This window comes from Lactuca saligna, chromosome 5 (assembly GCF_052625555.1).
Source record: "Lactuca saligna cultivar CGN05327 chromosome 5, ASM5262555v1, whole genome shotgun sequence".
NCBI lineage: Eukaryota > Viridiplantae > Streptophyta > Magnoliopsida > Asterales > Asteraceae > Lactuca > Lactuca saligna.
Window position 1 is genome coordinate 268,950,987 of NC_136421.1, and position 14,202 is coordinate 268,965,188.

The following is a 14,202-nucleotide window of genomic DNA, read 5'->3' on the forward strand; positions in this document are numbered from 1 at the left end:
TTAGTTCTTCTGAACATCATATTATTTTATGCTTGAGGATATTATAATTTATTTCTGTACACCCATGAAAACAGCCCATCATTTCCGAAGGAATACTTTTCCTTTGAATTCATTCAAATAATATTCTTTATGAAATCCACTCTCATTCCACTCTGTAACCACGCATCAGTTCCTTCCTCTGAGTTCTCTATTTCTTTAATATTTCTCACGACAAAACACACGAACTATTTTCAGTGAGTTATCTTCAGTGTCTGTTTCAAAAGCGGGCATGTGCATGATGGATGTAAATGAAGCAGGGCCTAGGGATACTGATACTGTCATTGTAATCAATCATGAAAAGATTAAACAAAAGAAACAACCATCAAAGATTCAAGATAATGGAATTCATGGAGCAAGAGAAGATAACTACTGTAATCCTCTTCGCAGACAAGTACTTCTACATAAGGTTACTCTCTCTCTCTCTCTCTCTCTCTCTCTCTCTCTCTCTCTCTCACTTTTTCTCTCCCTCTCTCTATATGTATATATATGTATCTACTATACGGAGTTAGAGGCTTAGAATTCAAATCATGGATTAAGCTCTGAGATGATAAACCTTAATTTGAGCGCATAAATGTCATATATCTTAATGCATTTTCATGTTTATGGTTTATACAAGTGGCCTAGTTGGGGTTAGTTGATCATGTGTAACATTCCGAATTGTTTTGATGTCGGTCAGTTTCCACATAATATCAAATGCTTACTAGAAAATGTCCTATCTTTCTCTTGTTGATTTATAAACTTAGTGTTCTGCTTTTCCACGTATTTTCCAGTGCTCTTTTAAGCTACTCATCTACTTCATGCACACCTTATTGAAGTTACATATATTTATCGAAGTGTAAAAAGATAGCATTTGTCAATGCTCATATACAAAACAATAACGTGGGTGAAAAATTAATATTACGGGTTCACATTGTTTCAGAATGTAACATTACATGGTAATTTGTTCATAACTGAATGAAACTAAACCCTTAATTACTTCATTTGTGATTTGCACCTGTAATGTGGTTGAAGATGATAAATTTAGTTGATAATCGCAAGAATGATTTACTTTTCTACACTGGAAGCTACATTCAAAGGAATTGGGGTACTAAGGAAAGGTAACGTCGAGTTACCATTGACATTATAATCCCAATACACAAAATGCTTCAAGATAAACCCCATCAATGCCAACCAGATCGATTTATGTACAATGATTTTGTGCCCGTTAGTTACCACAAATAAATCAAAATCACTTGGACCATCAACTTTTCCATTATGAAAGATTCTCAAACTTTTTTCCGGACCACAAAAGTTTTGAAAAAGGTTAGGGAAAAAGTCACCAAGTTGTAAGTATTATATCATTTACACCAAATTATAAGATACAACTTAGCAATTTTTTATTGGATTGAGTCGGATTTGTACTTTTCAAGTAGTTTTTATTGTTCTCTAAGCAATTTATTTTCCTGATTGCAAAAAGTTGGTGGTACATACCAACAAAGTTTGCTTTTCTTCGGTAAGTAGCAATTATCATAGTTAACTTTTTCCCCGTTTAATATATATAACTAATTATGTGTACATAAACCAATGTAACTAGCATCACATGATTCCCATCTTTCCCAGTTTAATTTCTGAAAAGTAAAGTATGATTGTAAATGGCCATACAAATTAAGCTTATGCTGGTGTACCAAGAATTATTGTAGGTTGATGCAAATTAAGTAATAGTTTAATTAAAACAACTTTTAATCTACTCTTTAATCTATATTTCTACATTTTTGTCCAAAATGTGAATTGGACTCTCAACCGTAGTTGCACATTTCTAACAAAACCAAGTAGCCAGAGCACATATGGTTAATTAGGCAATAATTTACTAAAACTATAATTAGTTTGATTACCTTTATGTTCAAGCCATGAGGGGAACGAATCGATGGAAGTTTCGTTTGGTGACCTTGCGGTTTATACATGTAAATGACCAATGTTCACTTATAAACATATGTTCATCTCTACCACTTCGATTTATGATGACTTGATAAGACATGTAAAAGATATAGTGAGCAACCCATTAACTCGTGTTCAAATTTCGTCACTACTTAGCTCTTGTGGTTGTGAAGGTTCGTCTATATTAACTCTGTGATATTAGGCATATAGCCTCATGTTTCCAGTATGAAATTAGTCGGTGTTCTAAAGTGGCCTAGAAACCCTTGCTAGAAAAGTCCATTTAAAAAAACATATGTTTATATATGAACATCAAAATGACTTATGTTCATAAATGGACATGAGTCATTTTAACGAGGTTTTGTGGTTAAGTTGTATAATTTGATTTTATGTCGAACCAAACCATATATATATATATATATATATATATATATATATATAAAACAGTTTTTTACCATACATAAAAATTTATGCATTATTGAGTTGTACAGTACAACATTTTAAAACATCAATTGTGTTATATGGAGAAAATTTGTTGTGTACAAATCATCTTCTATATATATATATATATATATATATATATATATATATATATATATATATATACACACACACACACACGTAAAGAGGATTGAGAAGGAGTGAAATTAGGAAAGAAACATTAATACTATGTCCTATATTATGATAACGACATGGTATTTTTCTTGCGAAGAATCTAGTGTTTCACAAAATAACAAGACATATCCATATGAAGTACCATTTTAATTTCCAGACATATCACATATGTTTAGTAAAGCTGCTACAATAGAGAAGTTGAAGCTTATGTATGGTTTCAATCGAGCTTCATGATAAATGAAGAGATGGTTTGGGCTAGAGAGAGATTAGGTTTAAAGAGTTGCATAGGTGTAAATTGGTTGATTAACCTCTAGGTGGAATATTGTTGCGTTGTGGAGTATGATCTATGTTGTCAGCTATAATGTAGTTCTATGATGCTTGAGTAAAAGGTTCGTGCTATTTATCAAAAGTTTTATGGTGCTCGATTTTGTGGTGTATAGTGCCAAACAATTTAGTTGTAGTGCTTAGAGCATAGGGTCAGACCTGATGGTGATGTTTTACGCTTATACGTCATGGCTTACAAGCAATCCTAGGCAATTTTGTTCATTATAAGTAGATCTCCTTGAACGTTTGTAACTCTAAGCAGGAAGATTGTGGCAACTACAAATCTAATAAAAATATCTTTACTTCACATATGGATCACTCTGATCGAGTAAACCATGTAGATCATTGTGTTCTTATATCACATCTTTATTATGTGTGCTTATTGAAATCTTATTCCAAGAACAAATCTCATTTGAGAAAACTATATAATTTAGGAGTAGATTGGGGGCCTAAAATTAGTATTGCAAATGATTGATTGTTAAACAAGTACGACTAACGTTTTGTATTATCAATCGTTTATTAGATCGTTCACCTTTAGACTTCATTTTGGTCCTTTATTTCTTCTCAATATTCTTGTTTGGTATATTTATCTTTTGTGTTGGTTTAGTCATTCAATACTAACCTTTATTACTACCACCTTTGTATGCTTCTCCATCTTATTTTCACTCCAAAAGGAATGTTGTGATCCTGCATTCTAGCACTATGCACTAGTACAAAAAGCTTTTGTTGATGCGGTTATTGAATCGCACCAAAAAATATCGCCTTAAAAAATCCCCTTATTTAATAGTGCGGTTTTCAAACCGCCCTAAAAAATGCCAGAACCACCCTAAAAAAACAAAATGCTTCTTCCATAACAGCAAATTACACCGCATCATTAAATTAGAACCGCTCCTTTAAATAAGTAAAGAACCGTATCTTTAAATAAACAAATAACCCACCTAAAAAGTACTGGAACATTACCAAGATAAACTATTGAAAGATCTAAAAGTTTTTTCAACCGTTAACATAAACCCCTTTAAAATATAGCACAGAAACAAAACAAAAATCAACCCATGAATCTTAAAAGATATAATGTCATAATACATGCGATGAGCACGATTCAATGTATCTAACAAATAAGTTGCATTTAATTCTAGAAAACAAAGAAAGATATAATCATTTGAGCTCTAACTCCTTGCAAATCTTGTAGTCTTGTTCCAATGGGGTTAGTTTAATTTAGCTTGATTCTAGCTGTTGAACATTAAGCCTGTAAAAGGAACACAAAACGATGCAAGGAAATTCATGGAATTAATTTATATTATCAAGGTATAACAAACATTTGTGAAACGGAACCGAACCGGAACCGATTAATTAGTGGTATTCGGTCAAGTTACCAAATCTCCCAATCCATCATTTTCGTTTTCGGTTCTGATTCGATTCGAGCAGGTTTCAGAACGGTTTACATCCCTATGTCAAAACTATTCTCTTTTTCACAAGACCAAAGGCAGAGAGATTGGACACAAACCGGAGGCAGTGAGCTTGGACACAAATTATTCTACCAATCCTTTGTCTGTTCAAAAGATACAAATTGTCCTCCTCATCCTCATCAAAAGTAGTAAATCTGTAGCTAAAAGATTTTGTTGAATACAAGTTTGCAGAGCTATTATTGCTTCTTTTCTAACTTTCTCATCATTTTATTTATTTTCAAATTGATATAGTGACTACACATCATACTATTAAATCATAAAAAAAAAAAAAAAAAAAAAAAAAGAACCATTTGCTAGATTTCCGAAACTTTGATTTCACTGGTGTTTGAAAATTACATTTTAACTTTAAAGATGATAAACGAATATAACCTAAGAAAGTAACTCAAATCCAAACCTTAAGGATTGAAACATCCATATGTTGTGACAACTTCCATCTCTTTTGACTTTTCTCCATTCATGGCGTTTTGACTTTTCTTCATTCATGGCGTGTTTAATTGAACCTACGATTGTACAAAGATGAGAATTCTAGCCACCTATTGTCACAACATCTTCTGGCACCTTACATAAAAAAGGGAGTTGTTTTAGTGGAAAAAGGCATCAAGAGACATAGAAGGCCAAAGCTAACAGAGGTTACCTACTTGTTGTTGTTCGAAGATGCCTTAGGAATTTAGACAAACATGTAGAGTGCATTCGATAAACCCTAACACCCTATCTCATTTTTACCTGTTTTAATTTCTACCAACACTGATCGATTAGATCTTGCGAAGCAATCACATCCACACAATCATACACTACATACAGTACATATAATTAAAGGACACAAAAAAAGAGACTTTTTATTACTTATCGGTCTTTGAAGCACTTAAACACAATAATTTTAGACTTGATGAAACTTCATCGTTCGAAGGGGTTGTTGCGCTGGAGTGGAGGCTACCTTACCGCACCGGTATAGAAATCGATGAGATCGTTGATGTAATACGCTGGAAAGAGAAAAAAGCCTACAAGGGAAGGGTCTTTGAGACGTGTATATGACAAAAAAAAAAAAGCTGGAATTAGTGAAGAAACAAAAAATCAAGACATTTTACCATTTAAGAATAGAATATCAGAAAAATCGACGCTAGGGTTTTCAGATTTTGAACAGGAGAAAGAGGAGGAAGTCGGTAGAAGCACGAGGTCGTCAGGATCTGCTGTGTCTTTGCCGTCTACCCTTTGGGTGAGAGTTTAAGAACAAAATATTGTGAGGAAAGATGTGAGCGGGGAATGAAAAAATTGGAAGGGAGAAATACCGCCATGAACAAAATATTATGAGGGAATTGAATCTTTAATAATGCGCTTTTGAAGTAAATCGCACTAGTAAACAGTTTTTAATGCATTTTTATAGAAACCGCATTAATAAATATATTTGATGGTGCAATTTTATAGTTTATTAATGTGAAAATAGTTTAATGATGCGGTTTTATGCTATCACCGCCTTAAAAAAAATACCAATCGCACTATTAAATAGGGTTTGTACTAGTGATGGTATTTGATTTCTTTGGCATATGATGTAGGGTATATGGTTAATTTTGAACTTGAAAATTTAGATACTTCCTTAAAATAATAGATATAAAAATAAAAGTATACATCATTGTTTATACTACAAGAGTTACAGAATGAATAGAAATAGTATTATACATCTATTTTCGATGACAATATAAATAATTTTCATTTTCAAAAAAAAAGATATCATATATTTCCATCGTCTCACTGTAAAATATTATACCTAATAAGTCCACTATGCATGGTTTAATGAAATGTTTGAATCACATGAAAAACCTAATTAACATCCAATAGATGAAACTTAATTATAAGAAGATACTAAGTTTATATTCAATTTATTTGGAGTTTAATATTGATCATTGAATTGTTTAACGAGGGAGAAAACAATTTTTTACTTTTGGTTTTTAAATATAGAGTTGAACTTATAGTGTTAAGTCATTAAATTAAATGGTAACTTTATATGAAAAATGAAATGATTCATATGTAAATTCAATAAATTTAAAAGTGTTCCATGCATTATTAGTATCCTTAATTGTTTGAGATCTTCATTTCTCTCTCCTTTTAAGAAATGTTCCTAGGCCGTCTTAGTTAAGTTCATTTATTGTCATTATCAATATCAATCGGATTGTAAATGAACCGTGCAATGAAAAGATCGTTTATTTTTTTTATTTGATAAATAAATGAATATTAAGAAGATTTTTTGTTTGAACAGTTACACGAACAAATACAAGCAATATTCTTATTCGTTAGTTTGCGTTCGTGAACGTTCATTAATGTGCGCTCATTTATGTTTGCTAGTTTATTATTATTATTATTATTATTATTATTATTATTATTATTATTATGTGATAGGTTTATTGGTTATAAATCTATGCATAAGACGAAAATTACTTAACTTTTAAATTCACATGCAACCTATTTGGATCTATGTTTTTTTTTAATGATAACAATAAACTATGAACATCAAGAACCCTAATAATAACTTGTTATAATCGAAATATACATAGGATTAGGGTTACATACCTTTTAATTATTGTAGCTAAGAATCACACCAATATCTTTATTGAAAACCTTGGAAAACAAGCACCAAAAGTTTAGTGTCTATAATGGTTTGTACCCAAAACGCTAGAAACTCTAGAATGGAAAGGAGAGAGAAAGAAATTTCATTATGATGCTTCTTAGGAAGGTCATGAACCAAAATAATGAGCCAAGGGATCCTATTTATAGTTTAGGTAACTTGCATGCAAAGCTACATTTTAATTAATTAAATAATAGATTTAATCTCAATTAAAATCCTTTCTTTATATGCATCCATGAGGCTTCCAAAAACCCTAGGAATCAAGCCAAAATCGTCCATACCATTGATGGTTCTAGAATTGCTTCTTTTGTTAAATTATTAAACAATTACAATTCACCCATTGCACCTTTAACTAATTTCAATTAATCTCAAATTAATTTCAAATTAATAATTAATTAATTGTAATTGATTTCTTATTAATTTATTAACCATATAAATTAAAAAATCAATTATTTAACTATTGATGTCATTTTAATTTATTAATTAGAAATAAAATTAACATATCAATTATCTATTCACAATTAATATATTAATCACGTAATATATTAACAAATCATTTCTCTCTTCTTCTTCTTCTTCTTCTTCTTCTTCTTCTTTTCTCTCTCTCTCTCTCTCTCTCTCTCTCTCTCTCTCTCTCTCTCTCTCTCTCTCTCTCTCTCTCTCTCTCTCTCTCTCTCTCTGCTAATATCATTTCTAGCTATTCCTGGTTATGAGGGCCACCCAAAATGACTTTGCTTATAATTTCAAGTTTACACCAATTTAGTTATTAGCTTAACACTAGTACTAAATTGCACTATGGCATCGGCTTTTGAAAACCAGGTCTTCTCGGTTTTCAAACTTCTCTTCGCTAAAGGTCATAAACTAATTCATATGATTGTTTCTACGACACTTTACTGAAAACGAGTCACCATTTCACACTAGACTTCACACATTCACGTCAATTTTACATAAAAAAATGACAATTAGTGCGACGACCTTAAACAGTGGGCAAAGGTCCTCTTTTTATAATGGGTCAGTTATTAAGCGTGACAAAAGGTATTGAGGTTTCATTTTAAGTGATTCAAATCGTATATTGAAATTTGTAAACTAAAAAACCCGTGACAAGTCATGCTACGATCGAAAACCATGGCCAAATGGCATCTTTTAAAACGGTTTTTTTTTTATGTCATTTGTACATTTACCTTGTGTAGGGTATTAAGTGAGATGTAAAGACATAAGGTGTCGAAGTTTCATTTTAATTGATTCCATTTACTTATTTAGTTTAGATAAATATTAAACAATTACATTCACTCATTGCACCTTTAACTAATTCAAATTAATCCCGAATTAATGTTAGATTAGTTCTGATTAATAATTAATCAATTCTATTTGATTTATTATTAATTTATTAACCATATAAATTAACAAATCAATTATTTAACTATTGATCTCAAGTTAATGTATTAATCACATAAAAAATTAACATATCAATTATCTATTCTCAATTAATATATTAATCACATAATATATTAACAAATCATTTATCCTTCTCTCCTGATATAATTTATAGTTATTTATGATTATGAAGGCAATCAAAAAAGGCTATGCTTCTATTGCAAGTTTATACCAATTTAGTTGTGATCTTAGTCCTTAGACACATTAATTGACATTATGTTATTTAATATATATATATATATATATATATATATATATATATATATATATATATATATGTATGTGTGTGTGTGTGTAATATAATAAAATATTTATAATTTAACTAGTGAGAGTGAAAGTGGCACTTCCAAACGTGATCTAAGTTTTAAAACTTCTAGAGTTCATAAAAATATCAAAATTGATACTAATAAGTACGATCAACGTATGAGAAATGTTAACAACGAACTTTTACAATTCTTGATTTGGATGTTTAGGCTTATATGTATGTTCATTTATGTTTTTTTTTTTTTTTTTGATGTTTGTTAATTTATGATCATGTGTAGCGATTCGTTTAGCAACTTAATGAACATTAACGAACAAACATGAACAAAAATATTTGTTCATTTATCAATTCGTGTTCGTTTGTATAAGTAATCTAAACAAATTAACAAACGAACACAAACAAAAAGTTTGTTCATGATCGTTCGTTTAATTAGTTGAACAAATGAACGAACATGAATAAACTTGTGTTTGTATTTGTTTGGTTTCTTTACAGCCTTAAAGATTATTAATTAATACATGTATGTTTATGATCATTTCTGGTTATTATTAAATATTTTGTTTCCGTTCAAAAGAAAAGTTAAATATTTTTTCAAAATATGTGGTTTATAAAAGGTTAAGTTTACTTTGTGACTGAGAAAAATTGATATATTTTGAATTTGTTTGTGCTGTAGGTGGTTGAAGAACTAATATTACTAGGAACATCAGCATGTCCTGTGGCAACAACCACCTTCCTTGTATTTTCGAAATCCGTAATCTCCATGCTCTTCTTAAGTCACATGGGAAAATCTGAACTAGCAGGAGGTGCTTTAGCCATTGGTTTTGCAAATATCACAGGCTTCTCAATCATGAAAGGGCTATGCATGGGAATGGATCCCATTTGTTTTCAAGCCTACGGAGCCAAGAGATATTCAGTTGTTAGCCAAATCTACATTAAAACGTTCTTTCTCCTCTTGCTTATTTCCATTCCCATCACATTTCTATGGCTAAACATCGAGCCTGTTCTACAAGGCCTTGGTCAAGACCGTGTTATCACAAAGGTCGCAGCATCATACTTAGTGTTCTCTCTCCCAGAACTCCCAGCCTTAGCACACCTTCTACCCTTGCGTTCCTTTTTGAGGACGCAAGGTTTGAATTCACCAGCCACCATTTCTGCCACTTGTGCTACAATCCTACATCTCCCTATAAATTACTTTCTTATTAGTTATTTAAACCTAGGGATGAAGGGCATTGCATTGGCATCCACATGCTTCACATATAACATGAATATCGGGTTGTTGCTATATCTTTACCTATCAAAAGTAGCAATCAAACCTTGGGTTGCAACAACCAACATGGTGTTTGTTTTGAAAGGTTGGGGGCCATTGTTAAGTCTAGCCATCCCTAGTGTATGTTCGGTTTGTTTGGAGTGGTGGTGGTATGAAATCATTCTTTTTCTTAGTGGATTGCTAAAGAACCCTGAGTCTTGTGTAGCTGCAACTGGGATCATAATGCAGCTAACAGGCATCGTCTATGTGTTACCATTTTCTTTGAGTATGAGTATATCACAACGCGTAGGACATGAGTTAGGAGCTGGGCAACCAGCTCGTGCACAGTGGGCTGCAGGAGTTGGGATATCAATCGCCTTTATATATGGACTTGTAATCTCTGTAATATATATTGCTTTGAGAAATGTTCTTGGAATATTGTACACTCGTGAAACGCAGATCCTCGTCTTGCTTTCTTCAGCACTACCTGTTATGGGCTTCGCTGAAGTGGGAAATGCCCTACAAACGGCGGCTTGTGGGGTATTGACTGGTTCAGCTAGACCCAAAGTGGGGGTGAGGATAAACATAGCTGCCTTTTACCTTATAGGACTTCCTATGTCAATTGTGATGGCTTTCAACTTGAAGATGGGTTACCAGGGATTATGGCTAGGGTTGGTTGCATCACAGGTTGCTTGTGCGTTGTTAATGGTGTATACGTTGATAAAAACTGATTGGATTAATGAATCTAAGAGAGCAGAGGAACTAACATTGATTGTGAATAAGGATGATACAGAGTCAATAGAACTTGTCCCTTGATGTCAAGTCTTGTATATTGTTGTTCCATCTTGGGACTTTTTTAGAGTGCTATTGTTTTACACTTCCTGTTAAAGCTTTTTGTAACATTTTTTAGGGGACATTACTCTTCTTATTTTGGCTTTTGCTAGATGATTAATTGGTTTATTGATTCTTGTTAGGAGTGGAAATAGTGAGGAAAATCGCACTCAATAAAGTATTTTTATTTTTTAGCATCACATATCAGTGTTATTAAACTTGCAACTGTTCATAAGAGATGATCAATCAGTATTTTACTATTATAAGACCAAATAACATCGTTTTTAGTTATTTGTTCCTAAACTCTGGCTAGTAGGCTAAATTTGAGGTGCTCTAAACTGTTGTTTAAGTTTTTTTTTTTTACATTTTTGCCAATGAATTTAGTAATTAATCCATTTTATTTGTTAAATAAGTCATTTTTACAACCTAGGCATGATCAATAAAAAATACAATTTGATAATTATCTCTATATTCGTCTAAATTCTTATTCATTCGATTTTAATCTTTTTATCTTAAGTTGATCATTCTTTCTTATCTAAATATTTACCATTTAAATTTTGACTTTATTTAAATATTTCATTTTTTGAGTAGTATAAAATTATATATGGTATATAATTAAAACCGCCCTATGAATTAAAGTAAGAATTTCAACTCATCTATGTTTTTTGGGTGGATGAAGAGAAAAACAGTAATATTACCCAGCAATCTCACACCACTAGGAAATGTTTGTACAAATAAGTGAAAGAAGATACTTAAATTTTTAAGGACAAAAAACATAATGTAGAAGTAAAATTGGTGTTATACATCCTTTGATCTTCGAAACAAGATTGAAATAACATTCACCTTTAACTTCAGTTGTCCACCAGTAATATAGTGTAAATTGGAACATTATGTGCTTGTAGAACAAATTGATTGAATATAGTAACCAGCTGAAAGAGTAAGTCAGGTTGTGGATTGAACGATGTTTCGCATCATTTGTCGTAAAATGGAAATTCCATCACAACAACACTAATAATGTAAGGATTCAAACATTTTTAATAGAAAATTCCATGATATACAACAATGACATACCTTTGCAAAACAACTAACTTTACTACCATAAACATTGTACCAACATTTGGGCTCTCCCTTAAAAGTATATATGAAAATGATTGAGAATACATTTCAAGATAGTATAAAATTGAGCTATAATGATTAAGTCATAAATGCACTTAAGTGACCAACAAATTACATTCCAATGGTTATAATTCATGGAGTAGAAGCAATGGTCTTGAAAGTGCCAACAAAAAAATGAAAACAACATCCCAATATAAAGCACGGGCACCATAACTGTAACACTCTTTGAAACCCTTAAACAAAATCAATTCTAGTATATTAGTCTGTTAAGTATGTTGGGCGTACTTATGAGTACGCTTAGCATACTACGCATGGGTGGTCGTGGAGGGGCATCACCTACGTTGGGCGTACGTGCCGAATGTTCAAACCCTAAATTTTCTGACTTGTGACCTATATAAACACATTTAACTCATTTGAGCCTCAACCTTATCAGCCATTTTCACCTTCAAACATCTCTGGAAACCTTAATACCATTTGTGAGTAAATTTTGAAGATTTAAGAGTGCATTTGTGGTCCTTATAGTGTTCATTTAAGAAGAAGAGGTTGCCAAACAAGCTTTGAGTGGCCTTGGACTTCAAGAATCTGCATATAGTAGACCTTGAGGAGCTTCTGGAGGTATAAAGCTTGCACCTTTCCACATAAATCACTAGATCTAGCTAGGGTTTTCTAGTGTTGTCCCTTTTGTTGATTTTGGACCTCCTTTTGTGAGTTGAGCAACTCCAGAAGACGGAAGTAAAGATAATGAGGTCCTTTAGTCCGTTCTCAACATAAAAATGGAGTCTTGGTGGGTGTTTTAACCTCATGCATGGGTTAAGGACCTTGAAAAGGTCTTAATGGGGGTGTTATGAGCATATGAGTCATGCAAAGGCATAAAGTTGCCAACTTTATGCCTTAGGTCGTCTTAATAAGCCTAGATCTGAATTTTAGACGTGAACGAATCGAGTAATAAGCATTTAATGGAGAAAGTGTTTAATCTGTTAGTAAGTTGGGCGTAAAAAAGTGTACACTGCGTGTAAGTCCCAGAGACCCAATACATTACGCATACCAGGGTGGTACGCTAAGCGTACGCACCACAGATGGGCTTGGATCTGTTTTGGGCCTTTGAATTGTTGGGCCTCATTTAGTTATTGGACTTGGTTGCATTATGAGAATAGTGGGCCATTTTATCTACTTTGGGCCATTGGTGTTATGGTAGGGCCTTATTGGGCCAAGAGGCCCATTAATGATTTTGGGCATGGCCTTTGGGCACATTAACAAAGAAATGATATTTGGGCCTTTTTGGAAGGACTTGGGGTTTGGTTTTCCCTTTGATTATGTGATTTCCTAACATGGATTAATTTTATTGTTCAATACGGGAGGTTACAGACAGTTAGGAGAGAAGTTTCTGGATTCTTCGGACATAGGTGAGTCTCCTCACCATACCAATGGGTCTAAGGCACCAAGGTCGGCCCATTTCTTGATATTTAGTGTCCTAGGTTGTAACGTCCGGGTTTCAGGGCTAAGCATTTTTGTCAATATAATAGTCTAGGTCAACTCTTGTAACTCTTTTTGAAGTAATAAAGATGAAATATTGAGTATTATGTGAATTATGTGTGTTTATGTGTTTATTATTTAATTATAAATGTATAATTAATAAAGAATAAAAATGAGCGTCAAAATTAAAATGTGAGATAATCCTGATATCTCTACATAAAGTTGTAGAATATGTCTCAAGGTTTCCGTACATATAAAGAATGCCGAAATCCGAGCTATAACGAAGAAGTTATGGCCCGCCGAAGTTTTACGGCAAAACCGGCACTGCACCGGGAGACGTAAATAGTGAATTTACGATAGAAGACTTTTTAGCCTTAGCAATCTAAACAAAAGTCATAGAATATGTTAAACTAAGAACATCGATAAAAAGAACGCCCAAATCTGACTTCGTATGAAGAAGTTATGATTTTTCTAAGATTCGGCTTAGCAGTGCACGGCCCGAAACTCGAATTTTAGTTCGAGCGGTTTTTGGCTTTCGCGACCTAAATGAGAGTTGAAGATCTCATTAATAGGAACTCAACGGTAAAAAGACAAACGAAAACGGAGTTCGTATGAAGGAGTTATGAATTCTTCGCGGTCATTTAATAGTCTAAACGCCTCCTACTGTTAAATTTGAGATCGGTTGAGAATTAGCCGATGGAGTCTAAACGAAAGTTGTATATCTTGATTTTACCTACGCGTGGATATAAAGAACGTCGAAAACGGAGCTCGTATGCGAAAGTTATGATTTTTCTAAGTTTGAAGGCTGATACGCGATAGGGGTTGACGTCGCACCACCAGAATTGGACACGTGGCACCACCAGAAGGCCAC

The 14,202-nt window shown here is 32.7% G+C and overlaps 1 pseudogene; it reads left to right on the forward strand.

The window, feature by feature from the left end:
- The first annotated feature begins 268 nt into the window (after nucleotides 1–268).
- LOC145046649 (protein DETOXIFICATION 53 pseudogene) lies at nucleotides 269–10,960 on the forward strand (annotated as a pseudogene).
- Nucleotides 10,961–14,202: the final 3,242 nt, after the last annotated feature.